Source organism: Lepidothrix coronata, unplaced genomic scaffold (genome assembly GCF_001604755.1).
Source record: "Lepidothrix coronata isolate B3197 unplaced genomic scaffold, Lepidothrix_coronata-1.0 Scaffold0, whole genome shotgun sequence".
Classification (NCBI taxonomy): domain Eukaryota; kingdom Metazoa; phylum Chordata; class Aves; order Passeriformes; family Pipridae; genus Lepidothrix; species Lepidothrix coronata.
Window position 1 is genome coordinate 1,906,988 of NW_016690180.1, and position 18,723 is coordinate 1,925,710.

Here is an 18,723-nt window from a genome sequence, read left to right on the forward strand (position 1 = left end):
AAACCATACCCATCAGTTTTAAAAATTCCTTTGTCAGATTTTCATATCTGGGAAAACCTGTAGTGAGATTGTCTGAAAAGGATAAATTGCTCAAGATTGGGAAGAGATGATGATCTGAATTGTTAGTCTCCAGCATTAGCTCTGCACACAACCAAAGGAAACCATCCAGAATGATGTCACAGGTACTACAAATTCTTGAGAAGCAGAAGAGTAAACAATATCTTGATATTTTACTACAACTCTATAATTTCAAAGCGTCTGTTGATCTTTGTAAAACTTGGACCAGTCAGGCAACGGGAAAGATATGTTCTTTTTGTGCATTAGTGAACACACCAAAGATTTAGATATATTTGTGGATTAAAGAACTAATTACTTTAAGTAGCAGCAAGAAGGATGCTAAGGAAACCTGTTATGGGTAAAGAGAGTGAAGCAGTAGGTAGGGGGCAGTTGGTGATATTGTGGAACTTCCATCACTGGAAATATTTAGGGCTAAGTTACACTGCAGTGTAACCAGTCCTGTTACACAGGTTGCACTGGACCTTCCAGATGCTGCCTTATGGTTACCAACACAAGTACAAAATCACAGCTTTAGGTTTTTTCTTTAAATAGATATGTCTTTTTGAATATTTGTTTGTTTGTTTGTTTTGCTTGCCCATTCTTTAGCTGGTTCATTCCTTTCATTCTCCTGCAAACAACAGAATTTTTTATTATGGACTTATTTTTTTCCCAGCTTCAATAGAAATTATTTTTATTTAGAAGGTTCAAGTTTATTTAAAATCATAATAAAATGAAAGGAACAAAGACAAATGAGAAAAAAAAATAGACCTGAACATGACTAGTATAAAGACATAAGTTAATTGTGCTGGACTGTTCAATGTGATTTTTGCCATTAGCAGGAGAAAACACCAGGCTTTGCACTGACCTGGTTGTGCAGGGACACACACTTGTCTGTGACTCAGCCTGAGCTGGTTGGGCTTCATTTAAGACCTGTACAGTGGTCAGTGACTGCTGCATGACCTGTTTTTAGCTTGAGTAATGGGAACCTGTGTGTGGTAAAGGCCAAAGAGAACCACTGGGCAATGAACAACAGTCCCCTGGAGTATCAGGGCTGGAGGGGACATTGTTCAAACTTGACTAGGAAGCAATGAGAAATACACCATGATAAAAAGCATAAAAAGAGGATTTTAAGTGGATCTTTGGGATATGCAGTGTCAAAATCCTACTTTTCTGAAGATTTTGATGTTTGTTGTACATACAACACTCCTCCATCATCCAAAAGCCTCTCAAGGAAGCCTGAAACCATTGACCTTTGGACACAAGAGAACATGGGACGGGGAAGCACATACCAGAGAAAAGGGGTATGTGGTAGGAAGTGCTATTTTCTTTCTATAGCAATTTTCCCTGTATTATTAATGAAGCATTTCTGTGTTAATTGGACAATACAGATTATTAAGCTATTAAAGTACTAGCTGGACTGGCAGTACATTTTGAACATGCATATGTGCATTCCCTTTGGCCAAAAGAAGATTTTTTTTCAGTGGGACATAAACTAAATGGGGATTTGTGTTATGGAAATTTGTGTTATGGAGATTTGTGTTATGGAGGCATTCAAGGGAAAAGTAGAAAACCATCTCAAGGTAGTACCAGAACTTCAGTATGGAGTATTTTTGTCTGTTGATTAGAAAACAAGAAAACAATTGCTTTTTCATTTTTTTCTGTTGCTTCTGAACTCTTATATTACTCTGTATAATACAATGAAAGCCCACCTTGGTTTTAGCCTCCAGGGGCTACCTAATAAGAAAACATTGATAAAAAAAATAACTTATAGTGCTCTTTTAAGTACAGTTGTACCAGCATAAAAAGGTAGTATTCATTATTTTTTTAATTTTCTACAGAATATTCTGTATTTGGTATTCCTTTTTAAATTGCAGCTGCAAAGTTCATAGGACTGTGTAGGAAGGTCACATTTATACATAAAAAGTACATTTCTGTCTCTTGTGGTAGCAGGGAAATAAGCTGAAAAACGTAACCTTTGGCCATCCTAGAGGCTTACAAGCTCCCATTAGTATTTGTAAGCAGTTTTTCTGAACAAAAATCCTCCTGATATTAAAGCTTTTTTCATTATTTTCAAAGATCTCACTCACAGCTGTCATGTGTGATCTGGCAATACTGTAAACCTCCAGACAAGATGAAGAGTAAATCTCTTGAACCAAAATGTAGGCCAAATGTTCCCCCAGAACATAAATTCAGCAAATTTGATCTGAACTTTTTGCATTCCCTTTTATCTATAGCACAGACTTTTAAAAATTATTTAGGTCACTGTCATTGGTTCTCAAAGGTCAATGCACACTGCTGAAGTACTCCAAACTTGAGAGCAACCTTGGGAGACAGACCACAGGTGATATGCCATGTCTCAGTGCTTTTCCATTCCAGAAGTGAACACTGTATCAACACTATGCAGACTTACAGATAGGGATAAAATTACCCTGGGAGAAGCACACTTGGAAGAGAGATGAGTAGGGTAATCTTGTAGTTGAAACTGGGATTTGACAGAGCTAACTATTTCTTTTTTCACTTCAAGACTACCGTTTATGATCCCTCTCTACAATTCTGTGCTCTGGTATGACTGGGGGAAGTCTCAGAAGTAAATACTACTACTACTACTACTACTACTACTACTGTTACTGCTACTACTACTACTGTTTTATCATTAGGAAATTGTCCTAGTTTCGGCTAGAACAGAGTTAATCTTCTCATGGTAGCTGTGAGGGGGAGGAGCTTGGAGCCATGCTGTGTGTGTCTCGGTTGTTATTCTATACCATGCACATCACCACCAGGCAGTGGAAGTAGGGGTTCTCACTTCCAAGAAGGAAGGGGGTGTGGCTTAGGGAGCAAGAAAAAAGGGAACATACAGACCATCCATGGCCATTTTGTCCTTTTCTGGAGGAGTGGGTGGTGAGCTGAGCGGTGGGGTGGCACTGGTCCCACGTGGGTGGTTTGTCCCCCACTGGATTTTTTTTTCATTGTCTTGGGCTTGGGAAAAGAAAACATGGTGGAGGGAGTGGTGTGGGGGTGCCAGCTACAGTTACATTGCTTTGGACTTGGCGAGCATTTTTTTTGCATGTAAACCACCTCTTTTTATATACTTTTGTTATTAATATTGTTGATGTTCATTTTCTTATCTTATTGCTGTTTCCAGTAACTTGTTATCTTAACTCGTAACCTCTACCCTTTGTCTCTCTTTCTCACTGGAGGGGTTGGGGGGGAGGGGAGCAGCTGCATGGGGCTTAGTTTGCAGCTGGTCTTAAACCACAACAGAAATTATATAAGTATTTTCAGCTGCTGTTTCTGTGCTTTTGTTGATGGAAAGACTCCTGATTACAGTGTTTGATGGGTGCACTTACAATGCTCTGATGGCCATCTACAGTACTTTAGGGCAGACAAGGTTATAGAGGGATAACTCATGTTTTCTAAATGCATTTTTTGAACATAAGGAATATTCATGGCAAAACGACTCATGTCTGCCTGGTGAGACACTTTTCAGTGAATTGCTTTCAGAACCTTATTACATGCAGTTGTATGTGGCATCAAAGCAGCCTCTTTTTGAGTGTATGTTTTGATGCAGTGCAAAAGGTTACTTTATAAAACATCTAACACATTATGTTTCATTTATTCAAGAAAATATCTAGATAATATCATATGAACTTAATGGAAAGGATTTAGTATGCTGTTTGTAACGAAAATTCTCTAGTAGTAATAAGTTTTACAGGATAAAAGGACTAAGCTTATCTGTTGGACTTGACCCCATACTGGGGACATTTCCCCATATCTAAAGGCATCTATGTCTGACTTGGGTTCTCCATGAGTTGAGTTCACTTCACTTCACTGACTCTTATCACTTTGATTCTTGTTTTATTCATCTCTAGTTACAGGCATAGGAAAACTTTTTAAGGCCAGCTTGTTGGGCACTGAAGGGCTTTTGATGAGTTAAAAATGATGTTTCAGATAGAGGTGCAATTATATTTCCTTAAGGAAGATTGCAGGAACAAATGAAGCAAGCACATTTTTTAGACCACGGTACAAAGGATATTCTATAGTAAAATGAATTATTTCTATGTAGATGAGAGGGAAATGACAGATGAATATAGAGGATAAATGAACAAGTTTTAAATGTGCAATATTGATTTCTTTTTCAGAAAGTTAAATAGCTACTCCATTATTTTTTTTTTTCAAAGAGGGTAAGAATGTACAATAAGCTATCAGTATTAAAACTAGTTGCTGGCACTTTATTGAAATATAATGCTGAAATGCATAATAGACTTGTGTTTCAGATGCTATACTCAGTTTTGTAAATAATAGATCTGCTGTTTTGTTTAGTGTTGCTTATGCATCTTCTTTGTGGTATATTGTCAAGCAACCTTTTTGACTGTTTAGGATATTTCCATTTTTGATTTCATTAATGTTCAGTGCATGAAATATTCCCCATAAAGACTTTTCTAAGTGTAGTAGAGACAGCAAAAGGGATTATGGCAATCTGTAGAATGGACTCAGCTCAGACAACTTTATAACAACTACAGATCAAGTTTTCATTGTGAGGCCACTTATTAAATTTATAAACACATGAGGAATTCAAAGAAAAAAAATCTCTGAGATTAAGTACCCAGAGAGATTTTAAAATTAGTGTACCTGGTATCTCTTCCAGGTGTGGCATTGAAGAGCTTTTGCTTCTGTGTTCTGCAATTAAGCTAGTAAGGCAGGAAGTAAATAAGCATAAAGCAAAGTGGATTTTCAGATGTTCTTTATTTTTAGACTGAAAAAATTTCTGATGAAGATTGTGACATTTTCATTAAGTTTGTCATGAAGTTGGTTTTCCTAACATTTGAGCTCAGTTTTATTTTTTTCAGGCCACTGGACAAATCAAAACAGTGAAAAAACATCGTATTTTTTTACCAAATAAAATATTTTTGAAAATTTTGATGGCATTTATTCATTTATCATAATTAAATGCAAATGTACTTGTACAAAGACTCTACGTAAAAAGAAAGGAGCATCTGACTATTTTCTGATACATCTGATTATGTATTTTCTAGCATAGGAAATACTTGACATTTTCAAAATGCCATCCATATCTTGCTTCAAATCCACATTGGCAAGTTTCCATGATCACCTGAATGTGTATTTTTCTGGTTACATCTGTAATCACAAAATCATAGAATAGTTTGAGTTGTAAGGGACCTTAAAGATCACCTAGTCCAATCCCTCTGCCATGTGCAGGAGCACCTTCAACTAGCTCACATCACTCAAAGCCCCATCCAACCTGGTCTTGACCAATTCCAGGGATGGGGCATCCACACCTTCTCTGGGTAACCTGTTCCAGTGCTTCACTACCCTCTGAGTAAAGCATTTCTTCTTAATATCTCTTCTATTTTAAGTTAAAACTGTTCCTCCTTCTCTGATCACTATCTGCCCATGTAAAAAGTCACTCTCACAGCAAACTCAGGTAAGCACATCTGGAACACACATGAGTCTTCTAATGAGTAACATGAAACCCTGAATTTTCAATCACAACATGTTTGTTATAAATGCCCAAAAATTCTGAATGTCATACCTTGGAGCAGCCAGCCATTCATGGGGTTAGGCTTTTCACCTGCTGGTTATCTCACAGCCTGCTTGAGAACAGCTCTCACCTAGGGCATGGATGGTGCAGATGGTGATGCTCTTGACAGCTGACTTGTGTAGAAAGAAAAAACCTTCACACCCACACCTGGGTGATGTATGTGGAAAGTCAGATTCTCAGTGTGTTTATCAGTTCTCAACTTTTTATGTGGTAAGTAGGATTCTTAAGCCATTGTGGTCTCTGATTGATTCTTTTACTATATGTTGCATGCAGTTGTAAGAAAATAAGCCTAAATAATAACATTAAAAGCTTACAAAATTGAAAGGTTACTTATTTATCAGTACTCCATGTCCTGGCACAAGCACCCTCAATTCAAAGACCATTTTTCTGTGATTTCAGAAATGTTCTTTATACCAGAAGGGCTAAGTTGCTTTCCCCATACTGTATGCATTTAAAACAAAAGTAAATATCATAGCAAAAATCTTTGCATGAGATGATTAAATAAGTATCTGCTGTAACAACTGTTTGTTAAAGATAAAATAGGAGGTCAGCAGACCTCTTTGACATCAGGGAAGTAGTTAAAAGAAGTTAGAGGATGTGTTGGTGCTAAGCAGTACATGTACAAAGGCTGGCCCTTCCACTGCAATTTTAAACTGTAGAAAAAGACTAAAATTTATGACTCAGGGACGGAAGACCTTATGCAAAAATATTACTGATGAGAAAAAAGAGCTGGGATAGACTGGAACAGCTAAATATACTTTGGCAGTTGAAGCATGCAAATATATAATAAGACAATCAAGATGAGAAAATGATGTATTCCTAGCTTTTGGACTTTATTCCATAAAAACCAGAAAAAAACAGTACTTTAAAAACAGAGGAAATACAAAGGACTATTCTATCCATCAGCACTATAAGGTAATATTTATAAATATATAATACAGAAAGAAAATGAAAGAATAGCTTTTAAAAATTGTACTTTACTGATGGATTTTCAAAGTCTGAGGAAGCACAGTAAGGATCACCACAGTTTGTGGTTACTATGGCACTTTTTTGAAATATACAGATGCCAGCTGAACTCTCCCGGCTATACTTCAGCCAGGGCAGCATTTACATTCTCCTCGTCTACCTTTTACTTGAGTTTCTTTTGAAGAATTATCCTTTTCTTTCCTGTCTGAAAACCAGCCCTGCAATGTTGCAAGAATGAAATGGATGTCGTGGACTCTTGACCTCGAGGGTCAGATCCCTTCAGAGGTGGCTGAGACGATCCATACACATGAAGCAAAAAATTCCAGCTGGAGTGAACTCAGAGGTAAAGTATTGTGACTATAAAAGTAGCTGATGCTATTTGAACAGCTTGGGACTCACTTCAAGGAAAGGGAAATGCTGGCCCTATTCAAGTAGGAGAGTAGTTCACCTCTCCCTTTAGCAAGGCCAGAGTTTTTCTCTGAAGATATTGTCCTATATCTTCTCTATTCTACCTTCAGGACTGTAAGGTGGTGTCAACAGAATGACTTGTAAAAGCTCTGCTATATCACAGAAGAGGGCTGTGAGCTGTCTTCTTGTCAGTGATCCCTAAGCCAGGTCTGTGTGAGCGGCACATCCGGGTGGTGCCATGGGCTGCCCAGTGTGCTGCAAAAGCCCCAGTGGGGTCCAGTAGCAATTTAGTGTTCTTCCAGAGTAAATTAGCTCTGCTAATAGCAAGGCTAATTAGCATGGATTCAGAATACTCCTGATACAACAGAGTTTTTGCTCTTTTTGCTTTGTTTTTGTGCTCGTTTAGCACTGGGGTGCTTATTCATGGTGTTAAATTGCTCTGTATGGATGCCTACAAAGCGGAACATTCCTCACTGCCTGCACAAGTAAAGCAGGAGCTTCACTTGGTAAGTGTCTCTCTTCATTCCTCAGTGGTGTTACAAGTTGTCTTTCTCAGCCCAAGAGCTTTCATCCTTAGTGGTGATTGTTGTCTGAAGATTGTTCTGCTGGTAACTGACTGTTACTTTGGTTGCTTCGCTGGGCTGAAACTATGTTATTTATAGTGCTTAGTCATTGTGTAGAACAGATGTATCTTATTATCCTGGGAACCGTTGGAGATTCAAAAGCACTCATGTTTCTCATGAAATGTGGAGGTTATGTCAGGTTTGAGGGAAAAAATACTTGGGTTTTTTTTTTTATTTTTATTTTTATTTTTGGAAAGTTAATCATGCATTAGGGTGACAACAGTTGCTTTCAGTAAAGCTGTATGAATAATTGGTTTTATCCCCTGGCAGATGAACCAAATTTAAAAGATTATTCAGGTCAAACTTCTCAGCAAGTTTATTTGGTGAATCAAATAGGTTTCATTTTCATGCTGTCCATTTTTAACTAAAGAAGGGATCCGAAAGGATAAGTTGCTGAAAGAAGCTGCTGACCTTTCACAGAACAGGGAGGAGAAGAGATCTGACCTTCTTGAAAGTGCTCCCATATCATTAGACAATCATCAGAACAGGGCTATCTCTGTTACCTCAAGCATATGGTACATAAAAAAAGCATATTACAGAGAGAAGTTGGAAAGCCTGATTAAGGCTCTTGCTTGTGACCTGATCTTCTATGCTTTTTATGTTCTTATCTCTGAATTTGGATAACAACACTGCACTCAGATCTTGGGTTGCATCATTATCCCCCATTGGCTTTTGTGCAAGTGCCCTGTTCAAATGAATGAAGCTTAGAGAGGTATTAAAAATAAAAAAAGAAGGAATTTAGGGGAAGATTTTTTCTGTATTATGGTGTATATGGCTTATGCTGTTCCTGCTTGCTTTTTAGTTCAGTATTAATAAACTTATAAGCATTACTACTGGAATTTAAACACCTAAATCTGTAGAATTTGTAAGTTCTTCTAATGAAACTGAGGAAATCTTGTTCTAACAGTCTCATTTTTTCCCAGTATTTTCCTGAAGTGAAAGAAACATGGTGCTACTTTTTAACAAGCATGTAATGGTTACAGATGCATTTACCTTAAACTGTGTCATCTGTTTAAATCTCTTTTATGACCAATTTCAATTCGCTGGGACTTGTGCATTCAATATATCAAGCTTTGTAATTTTTGAAGTCTTTAATTAATATTTGAACAGTAACAAAGCATTTCATTTTTTAATAAGCATTTTCACTTGCTCTATGGTAAAAAAACAATGTTGTGTTAATCCTGGAAATCCTAATTCTGTTCACAATCTGTTGAAATGGCTTCAGATTTATTTCATACCTCACAGGCACGAATGAATTTTTAAGAGCAGAGAAGCTACTGTCGTATTCAATTGGACTCAGCCTGTCTCCACTGCTATACCAGGGATGCAAAGTAGCTGCCACTTGGACTGGCTGTGTTGGGACTGAGTAAGTAACACATTTTCACAAGCAAATGCAGTAGTGTGAGTAAGGAACTGCTCCATTTTTGAGAAGGGCTTTAAACACTAGTTTCACAGTAGTGCTTTTTTGAAGAGGAAAGATGAATCTAAAGACCTACATTGACTCTCTTCTTGGATTTTAGATGGAGCTCCAGATTCTGTGTCATTGCAGATTTCATTTTTCTCATGGCAAAGCACAAGAGAGGAAAAAGTAAATTCCACAGCTTTTACTTTAGTAGTTGTGAGGAGCCATAGCCTGGAGATTTTAGGGAAAACAAATTCTAAGACTCTCAGCTACTCAGCCTAGCAAATGTAAAATTGTCTGGACTAACCTCACACTTTTCAATCCAATTGCTTTCAGGACTGACCATACAGTTTAGTTTCAAAATCTAAATCTAGGAGATTTAGACCTTTGGGAGCAACATAGCTTACAGCACAAAAATCTCTGAAATTTTCCTTGCTGCATTAAACACTTGTTCTCACTTCCTCTCCAAGGCTTTGATTTCAGCAGCTTTATGCTCTGTTTTATTCCTTACTACTACACTCTTTGCTTTGTAATAGAGAAGAAAGAGTCCTAACCTTTGAGGACACATTTGTGCTACTATGTGCTGTTAATAAAATTTATGTTAAATAATGCAAAATTGCATACTGAATGCACCTGGATTGCTGGTCACAAGATGGACATAATGTTACATGAAAGGTAATAAAGGAAGTGTTTGTACACAGATTGATGTACTAGGAAAGACTTAAGCTGTGGGGGTCATTGACTTGAAGATATTGAACCATTAACATTTACAGGATTTCTTTGGTGACAAGGAGAAGATAATCATGCTAGAGGAGTAATCCTACCTTCTACCACAGCTGGGATTTTTACTCAGGACTTTACCTGGGCTCTCTTTGTTATGGTTCACTCTAACACCAGGTCAAAAGGAGCTCTGCCTTCCAGCTCAGTAAAGAGAGGTGAGGATCAGAGGAAATGGAAGCATTTGTGACAAAATTGGACAGGGTCTAGCAGACAAAGCTGACACAAAGCCAGGATCAAAAGAAACCTTAGGCTTGAGATTTTGAAATTCTTGTTCTGATTATTTTTAAGCCTCGCATGGTCTATACCCAGGTTTAGTTGCCTTTTCTGGAAAAAAAACAACTTCTTGGTTTGATCCCTAGGTGGCCAGAGTGCTACTTTCCTGGGTATTAGGGAGGAAACCAAAGGTGACATTTTGCTGTGTATATAACCCAGCACTGACAAAAACTGGCAGAATGCGTTATTTTCTAGCTGGGACTTTTTCTATCCCTACATCAGAGAGGAAAAGAATGGAAAATTTTATGATACTGCCTCTTTTTCATGCATGAGAATTAACTGACATCTCCCCCATGAAGAAGTATCATGCTGTTTTCCCAGTTATAGGTGCAAGGCACAAAGGATTTACCAATGACACATTTAACACTCTAGGTCATTTCTGGTAAGAATACTCTAAAATTCTTCAAGTGCTAATGAAGACTTTGTCTTAGTGCTCATTTGAACTATCAATAACTGAAATATTCAAAATATGTGTAACAAGACTGTAAGTCATTAAAAACTCTAAGGGAACTATAATTAAAGTTTAATAATTCATAGGTGGCAATAAAAAATGACAAGTTGTTTCATTTTGTAATTTTCCTGTTTGATTGTAGTAAGTACAGTTCCCAAAAAGTTAAGTACATGGAATTCCAGCCAGTACCAATACATGCACTTATAATTCACCTCAAGTAATTAAGAATGTTTATGCAAGAGTAGGACAGTGAGAAATCACTTTAACTAAAGCACTCTGTTAAACAACTCTGTGCTTAAGGTTAAGCCAATATGTAAATGATTGCTGCATGCAGTCCAAAGGACATGAGATATTTGCTGCTGATTTTCAGTGTAAAATCTACCTTTGGTGCAGGAAGAAAAAAGAGGGATGATTTTTGCAGCTGGATTTTATTCAGTGCAACTCACTTTGCAGACTGTTTCCTGCAGATTTTGTGGAATTGTGATGGTCATGCTCTATATCCTGATGGAAAAGTGGCAAGGCCACCCAAAGTTTAAATCAGGGCAGACTCTGATCAGTAAAAGTTATCCCAAAGGAAAAGAGAAAAGACTGGGAAGAAGAAGAGACTAATATAAAAAGAGATGAGAGGAAGAAAGGTGAGGGGTGGGTTTTGTAGATGATTATCTTGGAAAAAAGAAGTCTTTTTTATTGAGAAAGATTCCATTAGAAAATACTATGTATTTAAACCTGGTTTTTAGTGGATTTATTTGTTTGTTTGTTTGGCTTTTTTTTTTAATTAAGCTTAATTCAATTTGCAGTTAGTACTTCTATCGATATAATCAATGAGAATTTTTTTAAAAAGGTAGATAACAGATATTAATGCTACAGATGTTTATCCTCTTTTTTGGAGAATTTAAAATGAGCATGATTCTAAGAATTTAGATATTGAATGTATATATCTGCATGGTTCTGACCACAAAGAGGAAATTTTATTCTGTGATCAAAAGAATACTTTTTATGCAGTAAGATAAAGATAATGCAAAAAAACCAGAGAGATTAATAGCCTTTGATCCTGGTGAATGAGTAAGTATGTCTTGCAAGGCAGAGGATGACAATAGAGTGCATCCGCTGTATTTTTGGAGAGGATGGAGACACTTCGGTCCTTGGTAGCACTTGGTAGTTCGTTTTCCCTCTGTTTTAGCATTAAATGCTAAAAAATCCTCTAAATTCTATATAGCTTTGTAATGAAAAAAAAAAGTACTAATTTCTTATGAAAAATGAAAGGAAATACATTTTTGTGTATTGCACTGGGTGAATGCTCTGAAAACAGAGCTGGAATCACTGACTGAGACCTCTGTGAAAGTGCAATGAAAGTCAGCATCATAAAGATGGGAAATGCAGCTGATTATTCCCTTGTAATTCCCTTTTGGAACTTATGGCTGGGTTATCCTAGAGAGGCTGAAGACAAAAGTCATTTGCAGAATGACTCATTAAATAGTCACTTAGATGTTTCAAGCAAATGTCACATTCTGATCTGTTCAGAGGTTTGCAAAATAAAAAAAATCCTGAGAAGCAGGAGGTTGATTGTAAAGCCTCTGATGTTGCCAGTGCAGTCATACAAATTCTTAAGACAACCCCCCGCCCCCATTTTGAGTTGGAAATATTTGCTACAAAATGGATCTTTTCAGCATCTCAGTTTTCTCAGTAGAATATTCTGGAGAGCAGCATTTTTTATATGTGTAAGTGCTCTGTGTGTGTGAGACAGTGAGTTTTCTCCCATATGATTATCACATGTCTTAACCCATATCTGGCAGATGAGGTGGTTTAGTTAATTGTGTATCCATCTGAAAAAAGTTGTTAGGCAGTCAATTTTTTCATTAGAGGTCTACTTTCCATTTTATTTTACATATTTTTACAGTGTTTTGCGTTTCAAATGCTGTTGGAAGAGATACTGTACATTGTGGGTATTACTGCAGTTGTAACTCAAAATTCTGAGTATTCCTAATAGAGGTAGTTTTTAAGTATGCACCATTTACTTATTTACTGTGATTATAATAATTTTTAAAAAAATTAGTTGACTTTCAACAGTAATCAAATTCTTACTGCTTTCTAAGTTCCCATGTATTCATGCAATGTATTTTGAGGCATGCCTACACTAGATATATGTAAATAAATACATGTATTAATTTATTTTTATATGTATGTTCATGTAATCTTTGTATTATTTTATCTAGGAGATTTATATATAATTATCTACATGGAGTATTCTGTTTCTCTTCTCAAGCAGATCAGAAGAGGATTGATTTAGATACAAGTGGCCCAGCAGGAGCAAGGAGATGAGGTGCTCTAACTCTTCCAGAGAACAGAATTAACATAGTCAGTCAAAAATAATTTTTCATTTGTTTCATTTATGTAACAGGTAAAAATTAACAGATTCAGATTTAAATCTGAATTGTTACAAAAGTGTGAATTGTATGAAGGAGATACATCAAGTTATCCTTGTCTCCTTTTCATTCTAGTAAAAAATACACGATCAATTCAGTAAAGAGGTGATAATCTAAAAGATAAATTGTCATAAATACACAAGTTAATTACACTTCAGATTTCATTTCCTCAACTACGATAGAAATAAGTTAATCTAAAGCAAACATGAATTTTGACTATCCTGTCTGTCACATTTGCCTAGGAGATGGGTATTTAAATGGGATGTCTCCATTTGACACACTGTCTTGAGCAAGAGTGGGATCTGGACTTTTAGCTGAAGGAAACAGAAATCTGATAGTGAACATTTATTACTATTTAAAGTGACTTGTTTGACTCATGCCCTGAAGAGTGATGTTTTGTATTACATAACAATAATTAGTTTTAACAGATCATTCTTTTTTCCTTTTTTTTTTTTTAAATTTTCTTACCAGACAAAACCATTCATCGTATCAAAGTCTGACAGCAGACCTTAAAAAAAAGCGTGACCAAAATAAGTTTTATGCTTTGAAAATTGAGTGTATGAGATACAAGGAAAATATTTTTTTCTCTTAAATGAAAACGTGTAACAGACAGTAACTGCTCATACCTCTCGGCACACAGAAATTGGCCCAACAATCAGAAATGCGAGTCACAGGCAGGTTGGGAGTTTCACTGTGCTATCATGCCACTGATTACAGCACTGAAGTTTTATGTTCAGATGCCTTTATGAAATGGCTATGTATTTTGAGAAATTGCTAATGTTGGATATATTTTGATCTCAGTTTGCTAACAAAAATGCAGGAGAGTGAGAATGACAGCTGGGTAGGAGGTTGTTACAGTTGAAATAACTTGCAAATTTTTTCAGTCTTTTGATCTGTAGAAAGGCCCTTCTCTTGAGCAGAAGCAATTTCAAATGTATTAGCAACAGAGATTCAAAATGAGCAGTACCAAATGAGACTCTAACTTGTGAATTCAAAGCAGAAATACATTTATTTGGAAGTTCTGGTCCTGGGTGGTACAAATGAAAAATAACACTGAAATAATTACAAGAATATTTAACTTGTAATACACACATTTTCATCAATATGTAGATGTAAAATGTGTAGAAAATAGAGTTTTAGAGAGAGCTCTTGGACCTAAGAAACATGGCTTTTTATTTTCTCTTAAGAATCGCATGAATCCCCCTTCCAAACTCCACAGCTTTTGCTCTAAGAAGCTTGAGAGTTTGCCAGGACAGCAAAATACAATTTTTATTTTTATTTTTGAACCTACATATAAGATAAATAATAATAATTAAAAGTTGTATCAGAATGGTTATATCGTACCACCACAGATCTTACCACCAGAATAAGTTGTCAAACTTGCAGCAAACTATTGAATTTTCTCTGTAAACTTAGTTATTTTCTTGAGCATGCTCTATGGTTGGTATTTATCCATGCTTCACATCTCTGTTCATGTTCAGACTGCTACCAACCCTTACCCTCACTGTTTCTGGGGCAGGCATGCATGTGTACCCCTGTGGTTCATTTTCCATAGTCTGATCACCTATGGGAAAAGTACCATTTTACCATTATTACATTCTGATAATCCCTATCCAGGTGCTTTAATGTTCTTAATGATGTCTTTCTTTAATAGAAGATAAAACATACCATCTGGTAGGGCTGTGAAGAAAGTTGTCACTTCAGCAGTTTGGCATTTGAAGACATTATTTTCTTTTAGTCATCTGAAGGGTATGGATTTTCACAGCACTTAGAACACTGTGTTTAGCCATCATAATTTCAACTATGATTAATGTATAATTCTAGAATTATAATGCAAAATACATTTGAAATCTTATTTAGACTACAACAAATAGCTTTTTTAATGGAAAACACATTGAAAGTAGTTTTCATTCAGAACTGCACAAATAAAACAGTGGACTGATAATACATTTGATACATATGAATGATACAAAGTTGCCTTACAAGTAAATCTGAGGGAGGTTGACCTAAAAAGCGCTGAAAAGTACTTTGGTATTTTTTTATTGAGACCTGAAACAAATTCTCATGTGTTTTTCTCAAAGAAAAAGCAAACTTATTTCTGATATGCTGTTGAGCTTTCATTAAGTTTAAAATATTTGCACAGTATGCAACTTCAGCAGTCTTTTTTTTTTTCAAAAGAACAAGCACCACATGGAAGATGAAATATTAGTTTATTTTGTTTCCCTGCTGCACACTTTTAGTAATGCAGGTCACTCTTAAGGAAAAAAAACTATAATGGCACATCATCCACAGACTCTGAATGAGCAGAGTTTAACGAATGATTAATTGTGAGGGCTCACTACTATAGAGTGAAACTCAGCAAACCAAAACGTTAAAAATTATCCCCTTATTTTTGCAGATTTCTAATTAATAAATGAAAGCTGTAAGTGAAATATTTCTCCAGCACAAAAAGCCGTTTGCAATTCTTGGTAGACAGGAGAAAAACAGAAGTCATGATTTCAAGTTTATTTGAAGTGTGCACACCTCCGTGCAATGTGATAATGGTGTTTGTACTGTCTTGAAGTACCATCCATCTTGAAGCTGATCTATCTATAGAAAGCCTGAGGAACATGAAAGCCTCTGTCACTGAAGGTCTCTAAAACCCAAACAGACTTGGTGATGAGTGTGTTACTGGTGTAGCAGGGAAACATGCACAGAAGAAACACTTGAGTGCACCGGCAGTTTCAGAAGAGAACATGGCTTATAGAAGTGCTTAAGAAAACTGTCCAGTGAAATAATTGCAAGGTGAGGTGTAAGAATATTTTATGGGAAGATTATACAAAATAGTTCATGCACCTTGTAGCTGAGGACACCTAGAAGAGAGCTCTAGGAGTCACACCCTTCCCCTCCAATGTAAATTGCTAGCAATTAATCGACTTTATTGAGAATCAATATTTTCTCCTAGAAATTAATATATAATGACTTCCAATTTTTTTAAGTGATTTTTCTGCATTAATTCAATTGCAGAAAGAGATATATGATAAAGTTTTCACTGTCATCCAGATATATCCTCTTTGGTATTGTACCAAGAGTGAACAAGGAACAATAGCTCTATTATTTTTTGCTTTATCTGAATTTCCATTATTATGGTTGGATATCTTCTACTCAGTGCCAGATGTTTTTGTTTTTAGACTATGATATTTTAGATTGTTTCTGAAGATAATGTTTGGCATTTTTTACGTTGCAGCATCTAGTTTGATTCTTCAGACCTCATTTATAAGCAGCAAGATTGTCCCTACAGACCCAGGAATATTATATACTCGAAAGTGCCCATCTGTCTACAACTGCTTACCCAAATCAGTGTAGCCAAGGTCATCTTACAATTCTTGTCTAAGGCTGTCAAACTTATTTTCAGCCTTGTCAAGTTCAGCCTTTGCTTTTTATCTTTGCGATAAGGGGACATTTAGTGTAACTGTGCTTCTGTTGGCATTTCTTTTTCAGTCGCCTTTTTGACATTTGCTTTTTGGGCCATTTGTTGCTCTGTAAGCATTCTTGGTTTATTTTAAAACACAGACTATTTTCTTTCTTTTCTTCATTGTGTTTCTTACAATCTCTAATGTAATCTTAAAACCCCTTTCAGCAAAGCAAATGGCTATGGAATTTGGTTTATTTTATTGTTTCATATGAACTGAACTCAGAAATCTAATCAGAGTTCTTTGAAAAGTAAATTACATAGTTCAGGCTCAGAAGGTGGGAGCACTTCTGTAACATCTCTGAATGCTTGTTTAATCTCTGATTATTCTTGTAATTTGAACAACAACAAAAAATCACTCAGAATAAAAACACTGTACTCTTAAGCATCATAGCTAGGATACTTAAAAACTTTCTATGAAAAATATAACCAAACAACGCATTGTCCATCATCATGTATACACATATTTTGTCTAGTTTATCATTGTCAAGCTTGTGTTATGCCATTTGTGCTGGTTACCTGCAGGCAAACTAATCTAAGCTTATCTATAGCACAGCGGAAGTGGCTTATTGCAATTTTTTCCTACACTGAGGATCCAAAATGGGCCTAGGTATCCTGTACAACTACAAGGACTAGCACACAGGTTTGTGCTGTGCTTGGCTGCTGCTTGGGTAATCTTTAAGGGAACAGCATCATTGCAGCAGTCCAAGATAACAAATAACTCATCAGAGTATTTTTTTTCTCCTTGCTTAGGGGAATTTTTCAGGCACATCTTCCAGGATGCTATTTCACCCTGAAACTTTTAAATGGTGCATTCAACTCAGAACTACCTAGCATTTTGTAGAGCTTATTAACCCCCTTGTTAGAGATTTCAATCAAGAGTCTTGTCCTTGTTGACACAGAGTGAATTGTGCATATTGCTGCAGCTTTCTTTTTCATTTGTTTTCATAAAATAATATTCTTAAACTTCATGACTGACCTTGAAAATGTAGTTTTGCACTGAAGTGGTTTTTCTTCCTCCTTCAGGGAGCTTTTGTCACTACCTCAACAGACTATTCAAATGATGAAAATGTGGAGCTGTTTCACCTATTCCCTGCCTGGTTAGCGCTGTCAGTGAGGAGGGACACCCAGGCACCACAGTTTTAGGAATTTGAAGGCACAACTTGGGTCTTCACTGCACCAAGGGACTCTGCCCCCATTTCACCCACCCCAGGGAGCCCACCCCCCCCCCCTATTGTGCTCCAGGGCAGCTACTGTCCTGTCTCATGGGAATAAGCTTTGGGAGACTGCCCAAATGGGGGATGAAAAACAGAGATGTACTGGAAGGGGTGCAAGGCAAGAGACATATACTGTTCCCAAAGAAAAACAAAACCCATGCAATGGATTGATCAGGAGAACAGCCTGCAAATCCCTGCAGACCAGAAGCGTGAAGGAAGGACAGAAAGGGATGGCTTTGAAACGAGTCTGGATTTTGCTCATGGTGCCACTCGGGAGCTGTCTCCTGCTGGTGAGCAGCCCCATGAGGCAGACAAGCTGCTGTGCCACAGTGCTCAGTTGTGACTCTCTTATGGGAACTTAGGCTGTAAGGGTAGAGAAAGAAAGGCTGTATGTGCAACCTGGAGCACTGTTGTGAGGATTGGCTTCATGCTTTTTGAAACCAGCACCAAGGCAGCCTGCTGTGGTGGTGCTCTTGGAGAGTCAAGCCTCATGCCTAATTCCTCCTTTGCTTGACAGAACTGATGTTTACTGTCTCACTTTCCTGAAATGGTATTTTGAATGATTGGGATCAAAGAACCATAAAGAAGAAAAGAAACTGTATGCAATTGTACCCTTATTAGTAATCCAGACAGGGGAAACTGAGAGACTTCCCAAGTGTCACCTGGGGGGTGGGTGACAGAAACCTGTGCCTGTGACAGGCTCTGCTTCAGAGTTTTGCATCAGTCAAGAGCTTGAACATAACTGACCAGCTGTCCAGGCAGCAGAGCCTCAATTTTTTGATTCCTTTCTCCCAGCTGAATGCCCTAAAAACTAGAATTCTGTTTCAGATTCACATTTCTTTTCCAAATGGCTTTTTGGGGTTCTCTTTGGTGTGGTACAAAGGCCCTAAGGAAAACCTCCTTCACTTGAATTATCTGTAGAGACTTGCTCATTTTCCTAAGAGGTTTGAGGGGAATCAGCGTTCCTGATTTGTACTTGTTGGTCCATTTGTACTTGTTGGTCCTTTTTCCTCTAAGAGCTGCAGGATCTCCTGGCTGCAGTTCCAGGATGCAAAGACCACCCCATGTTGGCTTTCCATTCATTAGGTGATAGGGATTCGGTTTTCTGTTTT

The 18,723-nt window shown here is 37.0% G+C and overlaps 1 long non-coding RNA gene across 1 annotated transcript; it reads left to right on the top strand.

Moving 5' to 3' along the window:
- Positions 1 to 6,806: 6,806 nt before the first annotated feature.
- On the top strand, positions 6,807 to 12,874 carry LOC108492332. The gene is made up of 4 exons (XR_001873080.1): positions 6,807 to 6,926; positions 7,398 to 7,497; positions 8,860 to 8,980; positions 12,787 to 12,874. It is a non-coding gene; the product is annotated as an uncharacterized LOC108492332 (long non-coding RNA).
- The last annotated feature ends 5,849 nt before the right edge of the window (positions 12,875 to 18,723 follow it).